Genomic DNA, 25,132 nt, shown 5'->3' with positions numbered 1-25,132 from the left:
AAACAGTATCAGGAGAGCAATCAGAGTCAGGTGAGGAACAAGCTGGGTCAGCAACAAAGGAATCATACAGGAACAAGCAGGACACAGGGGGGAGCTGAAGACCAGTCAGCACTCAACATGAGCAGAGACAGTCCTTAAATAGGCTGTCTGGTGCCAATCTTCACCATGTGTGTGCGCGATCGCGCATTTCCAGTCACAATTCGTCTTGCTGGAAATCCCTTACATTGCCCCCCCTTAGGGGCAGCCTCCGGCTGCCCACTAGGGCTTCTTTTTCAGGGTGACGACAGAGATAGGCTTGAACTATCCGTGGGGCATGGACATTAGTAGACGGTTCCCAGGAGTTATCCTCTGGTCCATAACCTTTCCATTTGATGAGGAACTGGGTCTGTCTGCCCCTCTTTCTACAATTCAAGATTGCCTCCACCTCGTACTCTTCATTTCCCTCAACCAGCAGTGGAGCGGGCGCCTCTGAATTCCGGTTGGGAAACCCACTTGGGATATATGGTTTTAACAGGGAGCAATGGAATACCGGGTGAATCTTCATGTTAGCAGGTAGTTCCAATTCAAAGGCCACAGGGTTCACCTTTCTCTTGATAGTGAATGGTCCCAGGTATCTTGGACCAACTTTCTTTGATGGACAACTTAATTTCAGATTAGCCGTGGATAACCAGACTTTATCCCCTTGTTTCAGTTTCAAGTTGCCCCTTTTCTTTCTGTCAAAACATTTTTTGTTACTCGCCTTTAGAAATCATCTTCTGTAATACTTCCCCGTTCCTCCTGAGGAACTCCATCCTTTCTTGTACTGCTGGAACAGCGGCCTCCACTGGTATTTCTGGAAGAAAGGAGGGATGGTATCCGTAGTTAAGAGTAAAAGGGAGATTGCTTGGTGGTGGAATGAATGGAATTATTGTATGCAAATTCCGCTAATGGAAGGAGCGATGCCCAGTCATCCTGTGAATATGAGGAGAAGCATCGGAGGTATTGCTCCAGAGTTTGGTTTGTCCATTCGTTTGTGGGTGATAATCAGAGGAGAAGCGTAACTCGATCTCTAATGCCTCACACAGAGCCTTCCAGAATTTGGATGTGAACTGCACTCCTCGATCAGACACAATATTCAGGGGAATGCCATGTAGTCTTACGATCTCCTTGATGAAAGCGGAGGCAGTTTCTGTGGCAGAAGGAGTCCCTTTCAAGGAATGAAGTGGGCCATCTTGGACAGGCGATCAATTACTACAAAAATAGTGGTGAATCCCTCTGATGGGGAAAGTTCAACAATAAAGTCCATGGAGATCATACTCCAAAGTTTTTCCAATACGGGCAAGGATTCCAACAGGCCCCAAGTCTTGGATTTATCAGACTTGTTCCTCAGACAGACTGTGCAAGATTTCACATAGTCCTGGAAATCCTTTATTGCGTTTGGCCTTCAGAAAGAGTGAGAGACCAAATCTAAAGTCTTGTGAATCCCAAAGTAACCTGCTAAGGGATGGTCATGACATCTCTGGAGAATAACAGTCCAAAGTTTTTCGGGCATAAATATCTGTTCCTTGTGGAAGTACAGACCGTCCTTTAATTGCAGGTATATGGGAGGTGGATGATTATCCACGGCTTCTTTTATATCCGTTACAAGGTCTGTCTGGGGAAGTAAGAAGTTCTTGGCTGGCAAAATCGTGTCGGGTTCAGACTGCACAATTGGGTCAGGAAACATACGGGAGAGTGCGTCAGGTTTACCGTTTTTTGATCCAGGATGGTACGTCAGATGGAAGATGAAGAGAGAGGAAAAATAATGCTCATCTTGCTTGTCGTGGCCTGAGGCATTTTGCGGTCTTTGGTACTCTAGGTTTTTATGATCCGTGAAGATGAGAATAGGATGGGATGCTCCCTCCAGTAAGTAGCGCCATTCTTCCAATGCTACCTTGATGGCTAGTAATTCTCTGTCTCCCACATCATAATTCCTTTCCGAAACACTTAATTTCCGGGAGAAGAAAGCGATAGGGTGTAGAAGGGATTTGAGTCTCTGTCTTTATGACAATATGGCTCCTACCGCATTTTCCGAAGCGTCCACTTCAAGGACAAAGGCTACGATGCTTCAGGATGGGTGCGGACATGAACATGGTTTTCAATTGCTCAAAGGCTGTTTTGGCCTCAGGAGTCCACTTGAAGGGAATATTCTGCCTGGTGAGCTGTCTCACTGGTGTGATGATTCCAGAGAAGTTTTTGATAAATTTCCTATAGAAATTTGCGAACCTTATAAAGCGCTACACTGCTTTCCCGTCTCCTGGAATGGGCCATTCTAAGATGGCGGACACCTTTTGGAGGTCCATAGAGATGCCCTCAGAAGTGATCACAAGCCCAAGGAACTGGATGGATTGCCTCTCGAATTCACATTTCTTGGCCTTGGCGTAGAGATGATGCTGGCGTAGTCTATCCAGAGTTTTCTTTACGTGAACCCGATGACTTTCTATGGAACTGGAGAAAACCAGGATGTCGTCCAGATAAACGATTAGAAATAGATCCAGATAATCCCGAAATATATCGTTTACCAGGTGTTGGAAGGTTGCTGGGGCATTACAGAGACCAAAAGGCATTACCAGATATTCAAAATGCCCAAATTGGGTTCGAAAGGCCATTTTCCATTTGTCACCTTCCCGGATTCTCACTAGTTTGTAAGCGCCCCTCAGGTCCAATTTTGAGAAACAACATGCTCCTCGCAGCCTTTGAAATAATTTGGGGATCAATGGAAGGGGATAACGATTCTTGACCGTTATCTTGTTTAGGTCACGGTAGTCTACACAAGGTCTCAGGGTGTGATCCTTTTTCTCAACAAAGAAGATGCCGGCTCCTGCTGGTGATGTAGAAGACCGAATAAACCCTTTTTCCAAACTTTCGTCTATATACCCCCCGGAGGACCTCTAATTCGACTTCGGATAGTCATAGGAGCAATGAGGAGGGAGAGTGTTGGCACTCTTTTTATTGAACACGTCCAGATACTCGTGATATACCATAGGAATGAGTTTCATGGTCTCAGGATCAGAGTGAATACTGAGAAGAGGAGTTGTCACACTTGTCTCTAGAGGAGTACAGTGAGTCAGACAATATTCTGAAGGGAAAGAGATTTCTCCAGACAACCAATTGATGTTTGGATTGTGTGCTCTTAGCCAAGGCATGCCATGAATAACTGGAAAAATCGGGGAGGTGATAATATCCAGACAGAAATTCCTGGTGCCCTGAAGGAGAGTAGCAGAATATTGGCATGGTTTCCTGTGTTAAAGGGCCAGAACTGATACCAGACCCGTCTGCCATATGAACTGCAAGTCTTTGTGCTTTGGTACGGAGTGGAATCTGATTCTGAGTACCGAAGTGAGCATGCATAAAACAACTAAAAGCCCCTGAGTCTATGATGGCTGGGACCGTGATTGTCCTTTTGGCCAGTTGTAGTTGCAATTGAAAAGAGAGGTGTGCCCGGCTTGTTCCTTGAGGTTTCATCATGTAAAAACAGTTGGGGGAGGGCTTATGAGGTCTTATTGGGCAGGTAGCCATGACATGACCCACATCACCACAGTAGAGGCAGAGCTTGGACTTCTGCCATCAAAGACGTTCTGCTATGGATAATTGTGGTCTCCAAAAGCTCCTCCGAGCTGGATTGGTGGGTGATTTTGATGAATCAACATTCGTAGAGGGCCCAATTTCAGAGCATATCAGAATCTTTCCGTTAGTCCTCTCATCCTGTCTTTCCTGAATCCAACGGTCAATATGGATCGCCAGGTCTATCAGACTCTCCAATCTGGTAGGTACCTCCAGTCGGGCCAGCTCATCCTTCAGGGTATCAGAAAGACCAAGACTAAACTTATAGTGGAGAGCAGACTCGTTCCACTGAGTATCCGAACTCCAGATGCGGAAATCAGTAACATATTCTTCCACAGGCCTCTGGCCTTGCTGTAGTCTACTGAGCAAAGCTTCCGCGGTTTGGCGCCGGAAGGGATCAGCATAGATTTGTGCCATTGCGGTAAAAAATGAGTCCATTGAGGTTAGGGCTGGATCATGTTGTTCACGGAGATGGTAGGCCCAGGACTGAGGTTCATTTCTAAGAAGTTTGATGATAAATCCCACCTTGGTATTTGATGAAGAGAAGGTCCTGGGGAGCAGGGAGAAATATAACTCACAGGAGTTTCGAAAAGTCCTGATCATCCGGCGGTCTCCTGTAAAGACCTCAGGCGTAGGCAACCGGGGCTTTGGTAGGGCAGAGGTTTCAAGGATCATACTGGTCTCTGTCTGAGTGGCTGAATTGAAGGCTGCCGTGAGATCTGTGTCTGTGAGGGCATTAGAGTCGGTTAGCAGTTTACTCTCCAGATGTTCGAAGTTTCTCTGCAGGTCGTGTATCACGTTATACAAGGTAGTTACTGCTTGGCGAATGTCCCCCATTGCGTGTGCATGTGCACGTGTGTGCATTCCTGCGTGCATGTGCACAACCGGCAATTCTCCTGCAGGAATTCCTGTGCGTATGCATGTTCCCGATCGTGATTCTCCTTGCCGGAAAACCCTTACAACAACTCTACACAAAGGAGCTTTTCTGGTGAAGCTTTGAGATGTCAGATCCATGAAGCCTCACACTCCATGAATTTTGGAGAGACCATTTTGACATCGTGAGCTGTCTACAGATTATCACCATTGCCTGGGCCGGGGTCAGCCCGAGAAACCTAAATTATGCTTGGCGCAACCTGTGGCCAGATTGTGTTGTGACACCTGACTCCGATGCTTCTGCACCCGCACCAGAGTCAACAGTGTTGGAGGAGATTGTTTCCTTGGGGAGGACCATGGGGCTGGAGGTGACTGAGGAGGATGTCTGTGAGCTGGTGGAGGGACATGACCGTGAGCTAACCACCGAGGACCTGGTGGAACTGCAGAAGGAGGCAATGGTGGAGTGGATCTCATTTCAGGAGGAGGAAACGAGTGAGAAACCGCTCTCTTCCAGGGAACTGAAGGAGGCATGACAAATGTGGGTAAACCTACAGACTTTAGTACAGCAGCACCACCCAGATAAGGCTCTAGCCCAGAGACTTGTGTACAGTTTTGACACCGACATCATGTCCACTTTCTAAGGGATGCTTAAAAGGCACCAGAGGCAGCAGGCAATGGAAAGGTTTCTACCAAAACAGCCTAGACATGAAAAAGAACCTGCTTGTGTTAGTTCTGCCCAGTTGCCCTCCTTCTCTTCCAAAAAGTGTTGAAATTGTTTTGAAAAGGTTTTTAAATATTGAACAGTTGAAGTTTGCCATGTTTTAAAAGTTGAATTTGGATGTTTGAAATGTTATTGCTTGATTAATCATGTCCCTGTACAGGATTTATGCCTTTAAAGTGTATTTTATAAACAGTTTTGAACAGATAAAAGACTCTTTTTGACTTTTTTCTGACCTCGGGAACGGATTAATTGGTTTTCAATTCATTCCTATGGGAAACTGCATTTCAGTTTACAAATTTTTCCATAGAACGCATTAAATTCGTAAACCGAGGAACCATTGTATATCCAAAAAGACATTGTGGTAAAAGAATTGTCAGCTTTATTACATACGCATTATTTGTATAAAATACATAAATTCTAAAGGAAACATCACTCTGACAGTGTTCTTACATAAAGACTCTTTGCACAAGGTCAAAGGCCACACAGATAGGAAACAAACTTACCCCAACGTGTTTCGATCATTCTGCATTTTAGCTCTTCAGGGGGCATAAAGACAAGGAAACTTTCTAGTAAACATGTAAACAGTAATAGGTAAATATACCAGAAAATAAACAAATGGTCAATAGAATTTTTATCTCATATCCCAAAATAATACAACAACATATGTCAGAGCAATATGTAAAATAGATGACATCCAAGATGAGAGACGTGATTCCAGGTCCCGGAGGAATGTACCATCCAAGAAAGCAAGAGTGGTCAGATGTAAATCACCAGGAACCAAGAGCAACTAGGGAGCACCAAAACAACCCCCAATGGGACTGTAAGTAGTATAGAGAACAAAGTAAATTAGATTTCAAAAAATCAAAACAATTGAATAGACCTGATAAAAAATACATTCAAAATGGTCCATAAAGAATATACCAAAAAGTGGAACTGACCAAATTAATATGCCATACAAAAAACAAACAGTGAAAATGATTATCAATCTGAGCACCGGATGTTATCAATTAGCGTGTATCAAGTATCTGGTGTTCTCAATTAGTGTGTCGAGTACCAGGTGTTGTCAATTAGCCTGTGTGGAGTACTGGGTGTTGTCAGTTAGCCTGTGTGGAGTACCGGGTGTTGTCAGTTAGCGTGTGTCAAGTATCTGGTGTTCTCAATTAGTGTGTTGAGTATCGGGTGTTGTCAATTAGCCTGTGTCAAGTACCAGGTGTTATCAATTAGCGTGTTGAGTATCGGGCATGGTCAGTTAGCCTGTGTGGAGTACCGGGTGTTGTCAGTTAGCGTGTGTCAAGTACCAGGTGTTATCAATTAGCGTGTTGAGTATCGGGCATGGTCAGTTAGCCTGTGTGGAGTACCGGGTGTTATCAATTAGCATGTTGAGTACCGAGTGTTTCAATTAGCGTGTATCAAGTACCTGGTGTTCTCAATTAGCGTGTTGAGTACCAGGCGTCAATTAGCGTGTGTCGAGTACCGGGTGTTCTCAATTAGCATGTGGAGAACTGGGTGTTATCAATTAGCGTGTGTCAAGTACTGGGTGTTGTCAGTTAGCATGTGTTCAGTACCTGGTGTGTCAGGAATCAAGGAATGACCAGAAAGGTGTGGACTGACACAGGGAAACGCAGGTTTCAGGTATAGTATAATACAGGTTATTATTAGCCACCCAGATATATATATAAACGCACAGTGAGCAAACTAACCTTCCACTAATCTTAGGAGGTGCAGGAACACAGGCGTAGTCAGGGCTGGAGAGGTGGAATGGTCAGGCCGGCCGTAGGGTTCTGTAACAACTGCCTGGTGGTACCTCTAGCGGTCCTCAGGGCAGGATTCCCCAGGGCGCAGAGTCTAAGTCCCAGTCTGCTATTCACCAGGGCCCCTGATGGTGGGGATGGACTTGGAGCAGACAGGAACCAGGTCGCGGCCCCTGAGCACACCTGCTAGTGATAGAGGGATCCGCCAGAGGTATGTGCAGGTACGGCTGGATCCGTGCAGGATGGATGGATGGCAGAGTAGTGAGCGTGGTCAGACGGGCCAAGTCAGCAACGTGCGGGCAGCAAGGTATCAAAGGAGCAGGCAGAGAATGGTCAAGGTCACAAGCCGGGTTCAGTAACTCACGGACAGCGCAGTACAGAGGATCAGGCAGAAGGATGGTCAGGGATGAGCCAGTAGTCAGAACAGGAGACGGTCAACAGGAATCAGGATCAGGCAGGGTCGGCAACAAGGTATCTTCTCACAGGAACTAGGAACAGGATACAGGGGCTCATGGGAAACCATACACCAAGGCCCAGAGCACAGGCCTGGTCATGCCTTATATACACCTTTCTGTAATCAGCCCCAGGTTTGGCTGATTGTGAGCTTCTGGCTGCTAAGAGCACCCGCTGGTCAGCTCCGGTACTGCAGCCCACACGGCAGGAGAGTCCCACCACCAGTGCTGAGAGCACCCGCTGGTCAGCTCTGGTACTGCAGCCCACACGGCAGGAGAGTCCCACCACCAGTGCTGAGAGCACCCGCTGGTCAGCTCTGGTACTGCAGCCCACACGGCAGGAGAGTCCCACCACCAGTGCTGAGAGCACCCGCTGGTCAGCTCTGGTACTGCAGCCCACACGGCAGGAGAGTCCCACCACCAGTGCTGAATCCATTCTTGACATGGTGTCAGTGTGTGCTGAGTACCGGGTGTTATCAATTAGCATGTCGAGTACAGGGTGTTATCAATTAGCATGTCGAGTACCGGGTGTTATCAATTAGCATGTCGAGTACAGGGTGTTATCAATTAGCATGTCGAGTACCGGGTGTTATCAATTAGCATGTCGAGTACCGGGTGTTATCAATTAGAATGTCGAGTACGGGGTGTTATCAGTTAGTGTGTGTTGAATATGAGGCATTGTCACTTAGTGTGTGTCGAGTACCGGGTGTTCTCAATTAGTGTGTGTTGAGTACCAGGTGTTGTCAGTGTGTGTCGAGTACCGGGTGTTGTCAGTTAGTGTGTGTCGAGTACCGGGTATTCTCAATTAGCATGTCGAGTACAGGGTGTTATCAATTAGCATGTCGAGTACGGGGTGTTATCAATTAGAATGTCGAGTACGGGGTGTTATCAATTAGCATGTCGAGTACAGGGTGTTATCAATTAGCATGTCGAGTACGGGGTGTTATCAATTAGCATGTCGAGTACCGGGTATTCTCAATTAGCATGTCGAGTACAGGGTGTTATCAATTAGCATGTCGAGTACGGGGTGTTATCAATTAGAATGTCGAGTACGGGGTGTTATCAATTAGCATGTCGAGTACCGGGTGTTATCAATTAGCATGTCGAGTACGGGGTGTTATCAATTAGCATGTCGAGTACCGGGTGTTATCAATTAGCATGTCGAGTACGGGGTGTTATCAATTAGAATGTCGAGTACGGGGTGTTATCAATTAGCATGTCGAGTACTGGGTGTTATCAGTTAGTGTGTGTTGAGTATGAGGCGTTGTCAGTTAGTGTGTGTCGAGTACCGGGTGTTCTCAATTAGTGTGTGTCGAGTACCGGGTGTTCTCAATTAGTGTGTGTCGAGTACCGGGTGTTCTCAATTAGTGTGTGTTGAGTACCGGGTGTTGTCAGTGTGTGTCGAGTACCGGGTGTTGTCAGTGTGTGTCGAGTACCGGGTGTTGTCAGTTAGTGTGTGTGGAGTACCGGGTGTTCTCAATTAGCATGTGCAGACTACCTGGTGTTGTCAATTAGCGTGTGTAAGAGAGGTGACCTGTTGTCCTAACTGGAGCCTAATTAGTGTTGTATTTCAGAGGGACAACAGCTCTGTAGAGTTGACTCCGTAGGCTTTGCTTGTCGGAAGTGCAGGAGTGCAGCAGGACAGAAGTGCTGAGTGTGATCAGCAGGAGATGAAAACTGTAGGAGTTTGGAAACAGCCGGCTATCTTTGGTTAGTATTTGTGTTTCAGTTTGAGAAAAATCTTCTTTAAAATGTCTGGTTTAGTTCAGTGCAGTACTTGTTTGGCATTTGTTTTTCGTGGTGCTTTTTGGAAGCTGGGATGTTGTCCCATTTGTATGCAGATTTCTAGCCTACGTGATGACATTGCTTGTCTATATTCATTGGTTGGTGCCCTGCAGTCTGAGATCAGGAGGCCATCTTAGCCAATTTGTTCTGTTGAACTGCCCTGCAAAAAGCCGCCTCTTCCTCAAAGACTGTGCAGGAGAAGGGCGGTGTGGACAACTGTTGGGTCAGGTTCTCTGAGCTAGAAGCAGATCCAAAGGTTGCAAACGTAGAAGATTGTGAGATAGGAAGTAGGACCCCGAGAACAAAAGTGCTTTGCCAAAAGAAACTGTTTTGTCTGAGGTTCCATTCCAGGCAAGTGTTGTGGAAAAGACTCCTAAAAGGAGAAGCCATCATCTTGTTGGTGATTCAGTTGTAAGAGGTGTTTCTTTAGGAAATCATGCTGAAGTGTCAAAGGAAGTTAGATGTCTACCTGGTGCTACTGTTAGAAGAGATAAAAGGAGTATTTTAAAAATTGTCAAAAAAGCTAGTGAAGAGTGCAGCGTTGGTGGTGTCATGTACCTTGGCACAAATGATTTGTCCCAGAATGATGTGTGTTCTGTACAGGAATTTCAGTATTTGGGACAGGATCTTCAACAGTTAGGGTGTACAGTTATATTTTCAGAGGTCTTACCTGTCCATAATGGACAACAAGAGGAAGTACTTGGCATAGCAGAGTCCAATGTTTAGTGAAAGGATTGGTGCAAAGCTGAAGGTTTTGGTTGTGTTAGTCATGATGCCATCAGGTGGTCTGACATTGAGCTGTACAATAGAGATGGTCTGCATCCCTCACACAAGGGCGCTCAGCTCCTTACTATGGAATTTAGGAGGTTTTTGGACATGCATTTAAACTGAGAAATGGGGGCAGAGATGTCATTGTTGAGGATCATTTCTGTCCCCAGCAGGCTGAAACAAATGTGAGGTTCATGTTGCTCAGGACATAGCATAAGGAGAACATTAATTCAAACAACAAATGAAATACTGGAAACCCTCTGGGTCTGCCTTCCAACCAGAGAGGGATCTTCCCTTAGAATTGGTGTCATATACAGACCCCCAGGACAGACTGAAGATTAGAATGACTTCTTGATTGATGAGATAACTCAAATGGCAATGAAGGGGGAGGTTTTCATTATGGGTGACGTCACCACGCCTGACATTAACTGGAAATCTCAAACTGCTATTACAAGCAGGAGCAGGATGTAATGGAAGAACTGAATGGGGCTCTCTAAAACAGTAAAAAGTCCAACCCAAGGTGATCATATTCTAGACCTAGTACTGACAAATGGGGATCGACTGTCTAATATATAACTCATGCCGGAATGTAGTAACTGAGCGGGATCTCACCACATACTCAGATGCTGGAAGATGCCGCTCAGTATATTGTTCACGTTAAAAGTTTGTGGTTGAACACTCTGTAGGTTTGGATGTTCGATTGTGAACCAAACAGGGGGGTGTTCAGTCTATCTCTATTCAATATCCTTTCCATGAATTTCCTTCCATAGGGCAACATAATCTCAAATCTCTCTGCTCCTTTCTGGAGAGCTGGGACCAAGCTTTAACCAGTCCATCACAATGATCATCTTGTCTATTGTTTCTAGAATGTAATGCTTTCAGTGCCAACGTAGAGGCAAATAAATACAAATCTTTAACTGCTTCAAAGCACTCTGGAAAGGTCAATGATTTTAAAATCGCTTTCCTATATTGTTTATCCACCCTGTGCAAATCTTGTTATATCTCCGGACTCTTGTGCCTGGGGCCTCCCTGCCCACTCTCTGCTGTGTGGTTACACTTCCAGTGAATACCCCCAATTGTGGAGAACCCCCCTCCCCCTTACTTCTTATACCTACTCCTTGACTAAGGTCTTTCCTCTTTCTCCTTCTTCTATTCCTCCCCCCTCCCCTCCCCCATGCTCCCATTTATTGCAAGTGATCCACCACTATCAACTTGGTGCTTATGTGCAAAAAATGAACAATGTGACTGGATTGAAGTTCCTGCAGTCTGAAGTTCCATGACAGTGAGTGGGCTTTTATATCTTGTTGTGGTCATGTGCTTTATGGACTCCTAGTAATATGGGAGACATCCAAGCCATGCATAGATGGCATTGATGGTCCCTGTAAATCCATATATATGGACATTTGTGCATTATTAATTACAGGATAAATCCACTTGGAGACCTGGGGACACTGTATACGTTCTATATGTAGTCTGGGGGTCCCTGTGGAAGTCCATGTGTGGACATTTCTACCTATGATAAATGACAGGCTAAACCCACCTGGAGACCTGGGGACACTGTACAGGTTCTATATGTAGTCTCGGGGGTCCCTGTGGAAGTCCATGTGTGGACATTTCTACCTATGATAAATGACAGGCTAAACCCACCTGGAGACTTTCTCCACACCTGGAGTGTGCTGAGTTCTTGGAGAACGTCTACACAGTGTTTCCAGATTGGCTTTATCACCCCAACGAGCTCGCTCCAGTTCATGGATGTCATCATTATGTTTGGAGGATCTCACCAGTCAGGAGCCTTTCCTGTCATCCTACATGTTCCCTTCTGAGGATTGTTCTATCCTTCCAAACAAATGTATGAAATCATGGATGAGTCCTCCTTCTATGTGATCTAGAAGATCTTCAATCACAATGTCTTTATGGATGAAGTGGATGGCCCAGTTTATATATTATTTATTGCTTTACAGCTTTATTCCCTCCAGGATTCATTCTTTATTTATAGAACCATTCAAGGAAGTGTTCTTACTTTGAGAGATCTCCACCACCATTCCTCTGTGACCATTACATCCTTGTCATTTATGTAGATAATATACAGGAATGGCTATTATGAGACATTTTGAGGGCTGCAGTTCCTCTGAACTCCACAAGGTGGGGATCTCATGTAAACCCAGACAGGAAGTCTCTATGGAATACAGACAGGAAGTGATGTCAGGTACAGACAGGAAGTGATGTCAGGTACAGACAGGAAGTGATGTCAGGTACAGACAGGAAGTGATCTGAACAAAGACAGGACATTTCATGTGGCTCAAAGAAGAGTAGACATTGTTGGAAGTGGCAGCAGAGGAGGTAATAAGATTTCCTATTTCCACCCAGTAACCCCCATCATGTCCATCCTCTTCCTCCATAGTCCTGTCCGTCCTCTTCCTCCATAGTCACGTCCGTCCTCTTCCTCCATAGTCACGTCCGTCCTCTTCCTCCATAGTCACGTCCGTCCTCTTCCTCCATAGTCACGCCCGTCCTCTTCCTCCATAGTCATGTCCGTCCTCTTCCTCCATAGTCACTGTGACGTCTTTTATCTCCAGCAGATGATGATACACACATATATAGTGTGGGAACCCAGATGAACCCCTTCAGGGGCAGAACATTCCCCCACTTCCGGGGCCGGAACATTCTCCTCATTGTGGAGATAAATTCTAGTAATATGGTCCTCTAAACAAACAGCACTGACAATAAATAGACAAGACAAGGACCATCCTGACCATACATGGCCTACAAAGGGCAATGATGACACTACACAGGCAGCCAATGGGCAATCATTACACTATGCAGCCAACACAATGATGGAGTGCCGGGGTCAGGAGTATGGAGCATAGAGCCCCTTACATTGCTGCTCAGGAGGAAGGAAACATTCCAAATGAATGAAGAGTAATCACCACTGAAGTGCTATGTTCCCTCTTTTATACATTGTGGAGGGTCTGGTTTGAATATGTCCAAATAAAGGTGATTTATATTTTTGGATGTGCAGCCAAACAGATTTTTCTTCTCTACCCGGAACAAAACATTCCCCAGCCGGCCATGAAGAATATGTTCCATCATTGGTGTCAGAGGGAGGAAACAAATGAGGGGTCTGAGGGATGAAGGGGAGCTGAGAGGACTCTCAGGAGGTACTAAGGATGAGAGACTTTGGGACCCCTGAGGGGGTAGAGTAGATGGTGAAATCTGGGTTGATAGGGTTGGCAGGTAGCATGTCTCTGAGGGAAGAGAAGGTTGTAGGGCTCATGGGGACTCTGAGGTAGGGAGGGGGGCTCTTGGTCTCTGGTTGTCCTCCCACCTGCACTTATTTTCCAGACCTTCTTACAGAACTCCAGCCAGGAAAGGAAAGAAACCTTCACCTTCTTATCATCTAACCGGTCAAATAACATTTTCCAAGATACCAAGTGGATTGAAGAAGGGAAGTCTTTGCCCCTTGGTGGGCACTTGTTCTTAGAGGAGGTCTGTTGGTGAATTATCAACTAAAAGGTAGTCAGGGGTCAGTGCTGAACATCTTCAGGAGACACTCCAACACCTTCCCATGACACAGGCTCTGGCAGTGCCCGGTGCTGGAATTCAGAGCCCCAGGAACCCCCCACCACTCTGTACAATGTCCTGTGTACTACAGTATACTTGCCAATGATGAAAACAAGACCCTACCCCCTGCCATTCTCCTCCTACCCATACTGGGCTACCATTGGAGGAAGGAGACCAGACCCCTCCCTCACAGCTCTCTACTCCACCAGCACCATCCTTCTATTCTATCCAATCCCTTCTCATACTGCAGAGAGTGACAGTGACATCACTCCTGTCAGAAAGCTGTCAGAGATTGGAGCCTTGCAGCCGGAGTTCTGGCAATTATCCTGATTATCCAGCAACTTCAGCCAATAGTCATCAAGTTCCCCTTCCTGGACCTCATGATGACCCAACATTGACCTCACATCACTGCCTCAGAGCAAACAAGTCATAGGAAGGATCGTATTTATCATTCCTTGTCTGCAGATCTAAAACTCATCAAAACCAGTTCAGAGACCAAACAAACCCAACAGAGAAAAGGGGATTTCTGATGCAGCAGGACAAGAGGGTCCCGGGACCTCCAAAGTGTAGCAAATACTGAACAGTCCTGACTAAATATCTTCCCATGGGGGGAGTAGTCCTTAAATGTCCAGCAACCCTCCTATTCCCCCCTCACATCCACATCCTATTATTGTGTGACCAATACCATCCAAATCATTCTTACTTTCATTTCCCAAAGTTATCCGTCTACAAGGAGACCTGTATAGATCACATGATGGCACCAATGAGGATGGAGGAGGACCGGAGTCACATGACTGAGAAGATACTAAACCTCACCCTGGAGATCATCTACCTGCTGACCGGAGAGGTGAGGAGGATTCTGGGAGGTCACATGACATCACTCTTATCTCTATTAATAAAACACAGACCTGACCGGAGAGGTGAGGAGGATTCTGGGAGTCTAACCTGATATTCCTATTGGTTTTTTTTAATATAGAGATTTCCTCTTCTGAAGTCAGGTGATCATATGACCATCACAGTGCCTCCATGTGACTCCCTAAACCCTGAGAGACACAACATGCAGAAAATTCTAGAAGTCACCAGAGAGATCACTGAGCTGCTGACAGGAGAGGTGAGCGGTGCCGGGAATTCTGGGACATTCTCCAGTAACAGACAAGGGATGTGTCTGGATGGTGACTGTATCATTGTGTGTGTCAGGTTCCTATAAGGTGTCAGGGTGTCACTGTCTATTTCTCCATGGAGGAGTGGGAGTATTTAGAAGGACACAAGGATCTCTACAAGGACGTCATGATGGACAATCAGCCGCCCCTCACATCACCGGGTAAGAGGAGACTTTATTGTAAAGGAGAGAGCAGTACGGAGGATCCACCTAGATCCCCCATCATCTGATAAACACATAGAAACAATGGATTCAGTCAGTGTGTGTGTTTCCTACAGATGGATCCAGTCATGGGAACCCACCAGAGAGATGTCCCCGTCCTCTGTATTCCCGGGATTCCACACAGGAAGCTCACACCATCTCTCACAATTTTAAGGTTGGTGGGACGGAGCATCTAGAACATGGACTTGTAAAGATGATGTGTGGATTTTCATTTGAGTTTATATTTTACAGATGATATTTTCTCTCATTTCCTTGATTTAGAGTGGAGATCCAATCGATATAGAATTTGAGGTGAAAGCAGAAGAAGAAGAGGCGTATGTGAGGGATGATCAGCAGTCTATGGAGGAGGATGGAATAACGGGGACATTTATAGAGGAGGACACTCCTACAGAGATCAGCACAGGTGGGTCATGAACACTAAATCCATTCCTCCACCCATACTGCTCACTGATTGGTCCAGAGTAGGGCGGGGACTGGGTGATATCAGCCTGTAATCCCCTGGTCACTTTCCTGAGCTGTGTTCCCCGTCCTGTATTCCTGGATTTCTCTCGGATAATCTTCCTTCTCTGTGCTGCAGACACAATTTATGTATCTAGACTGGATTTATGGAGGTTCTGGGGTTCAGCTGGCAGCAAAATGTTCATTTTTACTATAGACGTTACTAGACCTAGGCACCTGGGGCGTGTGATTTTGATCTTATTCCTCATGGTGGTGACATAGCAATTCTCCCAGTATTTGTCACCTGTGCCGGGTGGAGGGATATGTCTGTATAGTCTCAGACCCAAGTCACTGAGTGCAGTCTCAGGAGATGGGAGGCAGCGGTGTGGGATCTCTGCAACTTGTCTACAGGAAACATTTAAGCTTCCACTGATTGCCAATATTATGAGTCCTGACCCTTACACTGTATAATTTATATTGTACATTCCATACTCCTGACCCCTGCACTATATACTCTATGTTGTACATTACATACTCCTGACCCCTGCACTATATACTCTATGTTGTACATTACATACTCCTGACCCCTGCACTATATACTCTATGTTGTACATTACATACTCCTAACCCCTGCACTATATACTCTATGTTGTACATTACATAGTCCTGACTTCTGCTCTCCCCCCTCCCCCCACTGCTATATATACACATAATATGGATTCTCTTTGGTTACACCCATTTCCTCCCAGCTGGACATTTTATATCGGATGATGTGATTGGAGCACAGACTTTTACATGGTGATAATAATGTGATAACATCCTCCAACTTTGGACCCTTAAACAGAAAGTGATAATGAGGGAGGAGTCAATACCCCAATGATGGTGGTCTTCAGGATCAGTCCAGTCTTCATCTTGGTTGTTCTCCCCCCATCCTCACTCTCTGACCTCTGGTGGGGCTCAGCCCCGCTGTTCTTCATGACTAAATCATGGACTAAATAAGGAAGTGCAGTACTTCTTGTGTTGGGAAGATGGCGATGAGTGATAGAGGGGGTGGGGACCCTCGTCCTATAATCCCCTCATCACTGTCCCTCCTATAAAAGACAGTTCTGGTTGTTTCCTCACTCTCTGACTAAGGTCCATGAATAAAGAAATGACCTGGTAGGAGATCAGAGGAGCCATTTCCTAGTTCCCTTGAGGGTGGAATTGTAAGCTCCTCAGAGACCAAGCTGCCTGATGTGGGCGGAGTCCTGGTTTGGGGGAACCAATCAGCTCCTGTCTAGTAATCCTCTTTGTCTTTGTATTTTAGTCCATGGCCGGGAGATGAGGAAAACCTCCGAGGATTGTCTCACTTTGTCTCCAGACTGGAAAGTAGAAGATGAGGACATCACACAGTATAGTCCAGGAGAAAACCCGGCTCCCTCCAATGTCCATCCGGCACCACCCAGTGTAGATGGACCATCGGATTCCTTGTATCCTGAGGAACCTCAGAGTGTGCGGGACCGGGCCGGCCTTCCAACAGGGAAGAGATTCTCCTGTACTGAGTGCGGGAAAGGTTTCCACTATAAATCCAAACTTAATGTGCATATAAAATCTCACACGGGGGAGAAGCCACATTCCTGTCCTGAGTGCGGGAAAGGTTTTTCAGCTAGGGCCAGTCTGTACAAACATCTGAGATCTCACACGGGGGAGAAGCCATATTTCTGTTCTGAATGTGGGAAATGTTTTTCACAAAAATACAGTCTTTATAAACATCAGAGATCTCACACAGGGGAAAAGCCATATTCCTGTTCTCAGTGCTGGAAACGTTTTTCACAGAAGTCCGATCTTTCCAGACATCAGAGATCTCACACTGGTGAAAAGCCGTATTCCTGTACTGTGTGCGGGAAATGTTTTACACAGAAGTCTAATCTTTACATACATCAGAGAACTCATACGGGGGAGAAACCGTATGCCTGTCCTGAGTGTGGGAAATGTTTTTCAGACAGGTCCAGTCTTTGTAAACATAAAAGATCTCACACGGGGGAGAAGCCACTTTCCTGTCCTGAGTGCGGGAAATGTTTTTCAGTGAAGTCCAGTCTACACAAACATCAGAGATCTCACACGGGGGAGAAGCCATATTCCTGTCCTGAGTGAAGGAAATGTTTCTCACTGAAGTCCTGTCTTCCTGTACATCAGGGGTCCCACACAACCCTGGAGGTGTATTAGTGCTTTAAGTGTGGGAAATGTCTTCTAGATGAATGTTGCTGGACATCCCAGCTCTCATGTGGGGAAGAAGCACACCCTGATATACACCTCAGATATACTCCATGGCTGATCTTCATCATGGAAGGAACAGTCCATAAGGAGATGAGAGGCCCCCAAAGACATGGATGAAGTGTGGGACCGGGTCGGCCATTGATGGCAGGAGAAGAAGTTTTCAATGTATTTTCCATGAATGGAAGACATTCCAGCAGCTCAGATGTGATCCTAATAACATTGGTTCCCCCATTCACACAGGAGGAATGGACATGAACTCTCACTGAGGGAATTGCTATACAAACATTCTATGAATAGACCCCCAAATGTCAGGAGACGTTTCTATAAAGACGGGAAGTATGGAGCAGAGAAATGAAGAGACCTCCCAGCAATGTTATTACCAGGCTGCAGCTAGGGGGAGCTCTAATGTCACCCCAGCAGAGTGATCCCATCTAGCCCACATTAACCCTCTCACTGCCAGAGCTGTTTCTGCATGATTTTGCACACATGGGAAAATGCAGATTTTGGTCCTGAAGATGAGATAAACCCCCAAACATCTATTCTGTGATATCAGAGGCCCTGGAGAATAAAATGGGGGTAGTTCCAGTTTTGTATTTCACATGATTAAGCTCAATGATTTATCAAGATTAAATTTCAGTAAATAAATACAATAAATGTCATATTAGAGAACACAAATGTAAGATTTTACTTTTTTTGTGGGGTAAAATGTTAAATATGAGGTTGTGCCGATTGAATAGACACCCAACATGTCCATCCTTGGAATGGTGTGTGCTGATGAAATGATGGAAAATGTTGGTGCCCTAAACCCCCCCGAGGTGATCATTAACCCTTGTGCTGCCATGGATGGGTGTTGTACTGACCTATAGAACTGCTTCCAGCTGGCCAGGTCAGTACGTCATATGTCCATGGCTTTCCCCTTCTGCTATAACCTCATGGTCTCCTGAGCTTCCCTCCACTCCACAGTCCCTCTGCCTGTCCTCTAGGATGGCTCCCTGCACCTCTAACATCCCCCTACAGCACCGATCCCCCCACGCAGCACCCATTGCTCGCCCACAGCACAGATCTACCTTTAGCTTCCCTGCTGCTGGCCTCTTCTCCTCTCCCCTCCCACCAGCTTCAGCTGCTGCAGGGGAGCCACGGGGAATCAAAATGTCTAAATATTTCCCCCTGCCGCTCAGACTCCCCCCTTGTCCTTAGACCTCTTACTGATCCTCTGAAGCACCTTCCCTGCAGTGCTGCTGGACGGCTTCCCCTCTACCCCCGCCCATGGCCGTAGCTGCTGCTGGAGTGGGAGATCAGTGTCATGTTCAGGATGGAGAGTGGAGGGTTGGCATGTTATGTTTACCAGCCCCTTCCTGAATGAACACAATGAGTGATCAGTACCGATCACTCCTGTGTTCATTCATCACTGAAGCATAGTAAAGAGTGTTTTCTGTGCTATAGTTTCATGAATGAATAGAAGCCTCTGTACAGTAGACTCCTATTTATTCATCTACAGTGCAGCTGAGGTTGCATTGAGGACTCTGAGGGTTTCTTTAGTCCTCTGATATCTAACCACCCCCCTCCCCCACAAAAAAATAAATACAATAAAATTATAAAAACAATTAATATAATAAAAAAGTGGGGCCTCATCCTTACAGAGCACATTACAGCATAGGCCCATGTCAGGCCTTGTTCACCCACATGGGTATACAGCGGTGCTCTGTGTATCCCTGTACAAGCTGTCCCATTGATGCCAATTGGCACGCAGCGGCTGCACACACACAGCTGCTGATCTCAATCTGACATCCATGTGGATGCATGTCCCAGAAGTCACACTGTCTGCATTCAGGGCTGTGCACCCTCATGGATGTCAGGATGGGGGCAGCAGCTATGTCCTCCATGCAGCCACTGAATCCCCAATGGGACCGCACAGCACGTGTCCATCACCGTGTGGGGAACCGAGGCCTGGCAGGGCGTACACTATAGGATTTCCTGTGTGAACGAGGCCTTAGTAGGACTATAGCAGGAATGTTGTACGTTGTGTTGTGTTTATGTCTCTAATAATGATTTTAGTGTATTTTTAGTGAAAATAGAGATTGGATAAACGTTTGCCCAACTATTGCGGGTCTAATATATCTGTAGCACTTTTTATTATTCCACTGGTTCTATGCTTCCAGAAAATGTCTGGTTTGGGGGTCATTTACAAATTCTGGAAATATTAAGTGAAAAATTATAACCTTCAGATTTTTAGACTAAATTGCACATTTACAGTTTTGCAAATATTTGATTTTCACCATTTCCCAAAAAGGCGCAATCTAAAATGTACAAATATTTCTTATTGATTACCGCAGTCCAGTTTTAGATTTAGTGGGAAGTTAGCGGGAATTTTGTGAGTTTTGTTGTTTGTCTCGGCTAACAATGACTTTTATGTATTTTTTTTGTGAAAATATATATATATTTTTATTAACATTTGCACAAATATCACGGGACCTGAAAAATCACTAGCACCTTCTTTTATTCTACTGGTCCTAAGCCAGTGATGGCGAACCTATGGCACGCAGAGCCATCTCAGTGGGCACGCCAGGAGGAAGAGAGGAAGAGGAAGAGAACGCGCTCTCCTGCGCACCTCCGGGGGCGCGCACCGGGCGATCTCCGTGATCGCTGTGTCCTGCGGACACAGCTGATCACGTGACATGGTAAAAGGCCAATCACAGCGGCCTTTTACCACGTGATCAGCCGTGTCCAATGACACGCTGATCACCGGGAAATGCAAATGCCGGTTCTCGGCTGCACTTTCCTCACGCTGTCAGATCGTGAGGAAAGTACTGCCGAAAACCGGCAGTTGTCAGAACAGGGATCGGCACCGATCATCAGGGTCACTGATCATCAGTGCCCTGATGATCGGTGCCCACCTGTGCCACACACAAGTTCCGCCCACTTGTGCCCAGCAATGCGCCCACCTGTGCCCAACAGTGCGCCCACCTGTGCCCAGCAATGCGCCCACCTATGCCCAGCAGTGCGCCCACCTGTGCCCAGCAATGCACCCACGTGTGCCCAGCAGTGCGCCCACCTGTGCCCAGCAATGCACCCACCTGTGCGCAACAGTGCGCCCACCTGTGCCCAGCAATGCACCCACCAGTGCCCACCTGTGCCGCCCACCTGTGCCCACCAGTGCCACCCACCAGTGCCCATCAGTGCAGCCCAGCAGTGCTGCCAGTCAGTGCCACCAGTCAGTGCCCATTGGTTGTGCCAGTCAGTGCCCATTGGTTGTGCCAGTCAGTGCCCAGCAGTGATGTCAGTCAATGCCACCTATCAGTGCTGTCTATCAGTACCCATTATCAGTGTCGCCTATCAGTGCCACCTATCTGTGACACCTCATTAGTGCTGCCCATCAGTGCCACCCATCAATGATGCCCAGCAGTGCCGCCGGTCAGTGCCGTCTGTCAGTGCCTCCAGTTGGTGCTGTCAGTGCCTCTTATCAGTGCCCATCATTTCCTGCATATCAGTGCATCATCAGAGCCTCCTCATCAATGCTCACCAGTGCCGCCCCATCAGTGCTACCTATCTGTGCCGCCTCATCAATGCCCATCAGTGCTGCCTATCAGTGCAGCCTCACCAACGCACATCAAAGAAGAAATATTACCTGTTTGCAAAATTTTAGAATAGAAGCAAAGGAAACCTTTTATGTTTTTAATTTTTTGCTCTTTTTTCATTTATAGTGCAAAAAATAAAACACCCAGTGGTGATTAAATACCACCAAAAAAAGCTCTATTTGTGTGAAAAAATGATAAAAATTGCATATGGTTACAGTGTTGCATGACCGCACAATTGTCTTTGTTAAGTGCAACAGCACTGAAAGCTGAAAATTGTCCTGGGCAGGAAGGGGGTAGAAGTGCCCGGTAGGCAAGTGATTCATTCCAGTGTTGGCACTTTGACATAAAAAAGTTGGTTTTGTGTTGCAGTTTGGGCATTCGGGCTCAAAAAGGTTCGCCATCACTGGCCTAAGCCTTCATAAAATGTACCCAGTTAGGGACCCCCCCTTCTTTTTATTCTACCTGCCTTATGCTTTCAGAAAATGTATGATTTAGGGGGGGTCACCTATTTATTCTCCCGCTTCTATGCTTTCAGAAAATTTACGATTTAGGGGGGGTCACGTTTTTATTCTCCCGCTTCTATGCTTTCAGAAAATGTACAGTTTGGGGGGAGGTCACTTTCTTTTTATTCTGCCGGTACTATGCTTTCATAAAATGTAGTTTGTGGGGGGGGGGGGGCAAATTCTCTTCATTCTACCTGTCCTATGCTTTCAGAAAATGTGTGATTTGGGGTGTCACCTTCTTTTCATTCTACCCGTCCTGTGCTTTCATAAAATGTACGGTTTTATACGTTTTGGAAACTGTAAGTGAAAAATTATAATTTTTAGACAAAATTGCTCTTTGACAGTTTTGTGTAGATTTGATTTTCTCCATTTTCAAGGCTGTTTGTAAAAAATAAAAAAATGGAAACATTTAAAAAATGGTCTGACCACCTGAGTTTAACCGCTTCCTGCCCACCGTGTAGGGAAATGAGGGATGGGGGGGAGCTCTCTTGTTCTGGGAGGACATATGACATCCTCCCACTCTATCTGCGCATGCACACCCCCGGGGACACAGTGGATCACTGATCATGGTAAAGAGCCAATGATGTAGGCTCTACCATGTGATCAGCTGTGTCCAATCACACCTGATCACATGTAAACAGGAAATGCTGCTATCGGCAGTCCTCTCCTCTACACTTTTAATTAGGGCAATGATCATCAGTGCAGCTCCATCAGTGCTGCCTTTCAGTGCCCACCTTTGCCTCCAATCAGTGTACATCAATGCCAAATATCAGTGCCCATCAATGCCAAATATCAGTGCCCATCAGAGCAGCCTTTCAGTGTCCACTAGTGATGCCTGTCAATGTCCATCAGTGCCTCCTCATCAGTGCAGTCTATCAGTACCGATCAGTGCTGCCTATCAGTGCCCATCAGTGCTGCCTTTCAGTGCCCATCACTGATACCTGTCAATGCCCATCAATGCCTCCTCATATGTGCAATCTATCAGTACCCATCAGTGCTGCCTATCAGTGCCAGTTGGTGCTGCCTATCACTGCCAGTCAGTGTCACCTATCACTGCCAGTCAGTGTCACCTATCAGTGCCCATCAGTGCTACCTTTCAGTGCCCATCAATGATGCCTGTCAGTACCCATCAGTGTCACCTATCAGTACCATCTATCAGTGCAGCCTCATAAGCACACATCAGTGAAGGAGAGAAATTACTTTTTTACATTTTATAACAGAAACTTTTTTCAAAATTGTAATTTTTTAGTTTGTTTAGCAAAAAAAAAAAGCCCCACGGTGGTGATTAAATACCAACAAAAGAAAAGAAAAGAAAGCTCTATCTGTCTCAAAAATGATGAAAAGTTGGTGTCATTCAAAGTGTGAGAGCGCTGAAAGCTGAAAACTGTCCTGAGCAGGAAGGGGTGACAGTGCACGGTAGGCAAGGGGTTAAAAGGGGATCTCAGGGCCCGGCAGAGAAAGGGTTAATGCACAGGTTGGATCTGATCTGCGCAGCCAGCGGTTCTGGTACTAGAATGAATGGGGGAGGGGGGGTGACATCCCTGACATGTTCAATAACAAATCAGAAAGCAGGAAGACTGGACTCCATGGCATTGACTCATCACAGATGGGGGTTGTATAGAGCCATGACCCATTTCAGGAAGACATCACCTAGACCCCAGTGAGTTAGGGTGGGGGGTAGATAGGACCATGATGGTGTCTCATCTGCTTTGTACATATCCATAGAAAGCAGCATCTGTTCTGATCTCTGATGGACTCGATGGTTCAGGAGGATTGTGTGTCAGACATTGTCGGCTGCTTGTCTATAGGGAACAAAGCCCACTTAGACTTTATAAATGAGGAGATTTGGGGATAAATTCAGCCATTTAGATAGAAATTGGATGAGGATTTAGACATCGACATTTAGGAAAGAGATGGGATGGAGATGAGTCCAGGACGGGGTGTCCTTATCAGGTTTGATCATCTTTACTCCCCCCAGGATGAAGGGATTGGGGTTCATGGGTAGTTTTTTGGGGATCAGTTTGGGGCCAACAGGGAGGTCTGTTCTGTTTCCTCCAACTCTGCGCTGATGTTATCTCTTTTATAGATTTTATATTTTAGATGAAAACAGAGCCTCAGTCATTCCATAACAAACCTTCTAGTAGCAACAGATCCATGAGGCCAACAATTTCCTGAGAAGAATATGCAGCAACATTGCCACTGGAAGGTGGAAGGAATGAACAGAATCCACACGTTCCTACTAGACTCAAGCTGAGATGATACAAAGAGATCTTCACGTGTGACATTGTTACAGAAGAGCAGTCAGAAAAATGGGAATATAAAGAGCTGACACTCAGTCAGTCAAATCATACATATGAATAGATATATATATATATATATAGCTCAAAAAAATGAAAGGAAGACTTTTTAATCAGAGTCTACCACCAAGCCAATGAACCTCCTGGGATATTGATCTGGTCAGGTAAGTAGCAGAGGGGGTTGTTCATCAGTTTCAGCTGCTTTGGTGTTAATAAAATGAACAACAGGTACACTAGATGGGCAAAAATGAGACGACCCCCAAAACAGACATGGTTTTACAGGTGGAGGCTGTCACAATCATGCACACAGAGATGGGAGCGGTCATCCATTCTGCTCCAAACAACTATATCTTGGTATTTCTCTTAAACTCCCAAATCAGTCTCTCTCCTCCGATTTCCCCCCTCCCTCAGGAACGCATTCAGCACACCTTGCTAAGGGGCTGTCTATACAATCCTCTTGCCAAATAAGGCTTGGCTTGTCCATCGTGGGAAGAGGTTTTGTGTAGGAAAAAGACGCAGTTAGTTCTTGTGAGGAGTCAGACAAGTGAGGACCGTTCAATAGAACATCTATCGGACAGAAAGCAAAGGAGAATCTCACGGCAACAACGAAACCCAATGAGAGACCAGAAATCCCTTTTTAGCTCATCAGACTTGAAACTGCTTAACCCCAGGAATTTATTTGGCAAGTACTTATTTACCTAAACTTCTTTCTGTTATCTGTTTGCTGTGCTGTATTGCTCTGTATATTTATATATATATATATATATGTTACATCTTCTTCCTGTAAATATTTCTACTGCACCCTTTTGACCTTTTACTAATAAATCTTACTTTCTGAAAGTGTTGAATTGTTTCTATAGCTCTTAATTGCAATTTACGAGTCCCTGCTGTGGGCAGCACAGTGGCTTAGTGGTTAGCACGTCTGCCTTGCAGTAAATGGGTCATGGGTTTGATTCTCAATGATGGTGCCTCCTGCATGGAGTTTGTATGTTCTCTCTGTGCTTGTGTGGGTTTCCTCTGGGTGCTTCGGTTTCCTCCCACACTCCAAAGACATGCTGGTAGGTGAATTGGATCCTGTCTAAATTGGCAGTAATATGTGTATGTATGAATGTAAGTTAGGGACCTTAGATTGTACGCCCCTTGAGGGTTAGGGACTGATGTGAATGTTCAATATATATATATATATATA

The 25,132-nt window shown here is 45.9% G+C and overlaps 1 pseudogene; it reads left to right on the top strand.

Annotated features, from left to right (window-relative positions):
• LOC149462480 (uncharacterized) overlaps positions 1–18,134 on the top strand; it is a 41,548-nt pseudogene extending 23,414 nt beyond the window's left edge.
• The last annotated feature ends 6,998 nt before the right edge of the window (positions 18,135–25,132 follow it).

This window comes from Staurois parvus, unplaced genomic scaffold, assembly GCF_062004578.1.
Source record: "Staurois parvus isolate SC_StPar_1 unplaced genomic scaffold, SC_StPar_1.0 ptg000174l, whole genome shotgun sequence".
NCBI lineage: Eukaryota > Metazoa > Chordata > Amphibia > Anura > Ranidae > Staurois > Staurois parvus.
The sequence above is the reverse complement of the archived record's forward strand: the minus strand, read 5'-3'. Positions and strand labels throughout refer to the sequence as shown.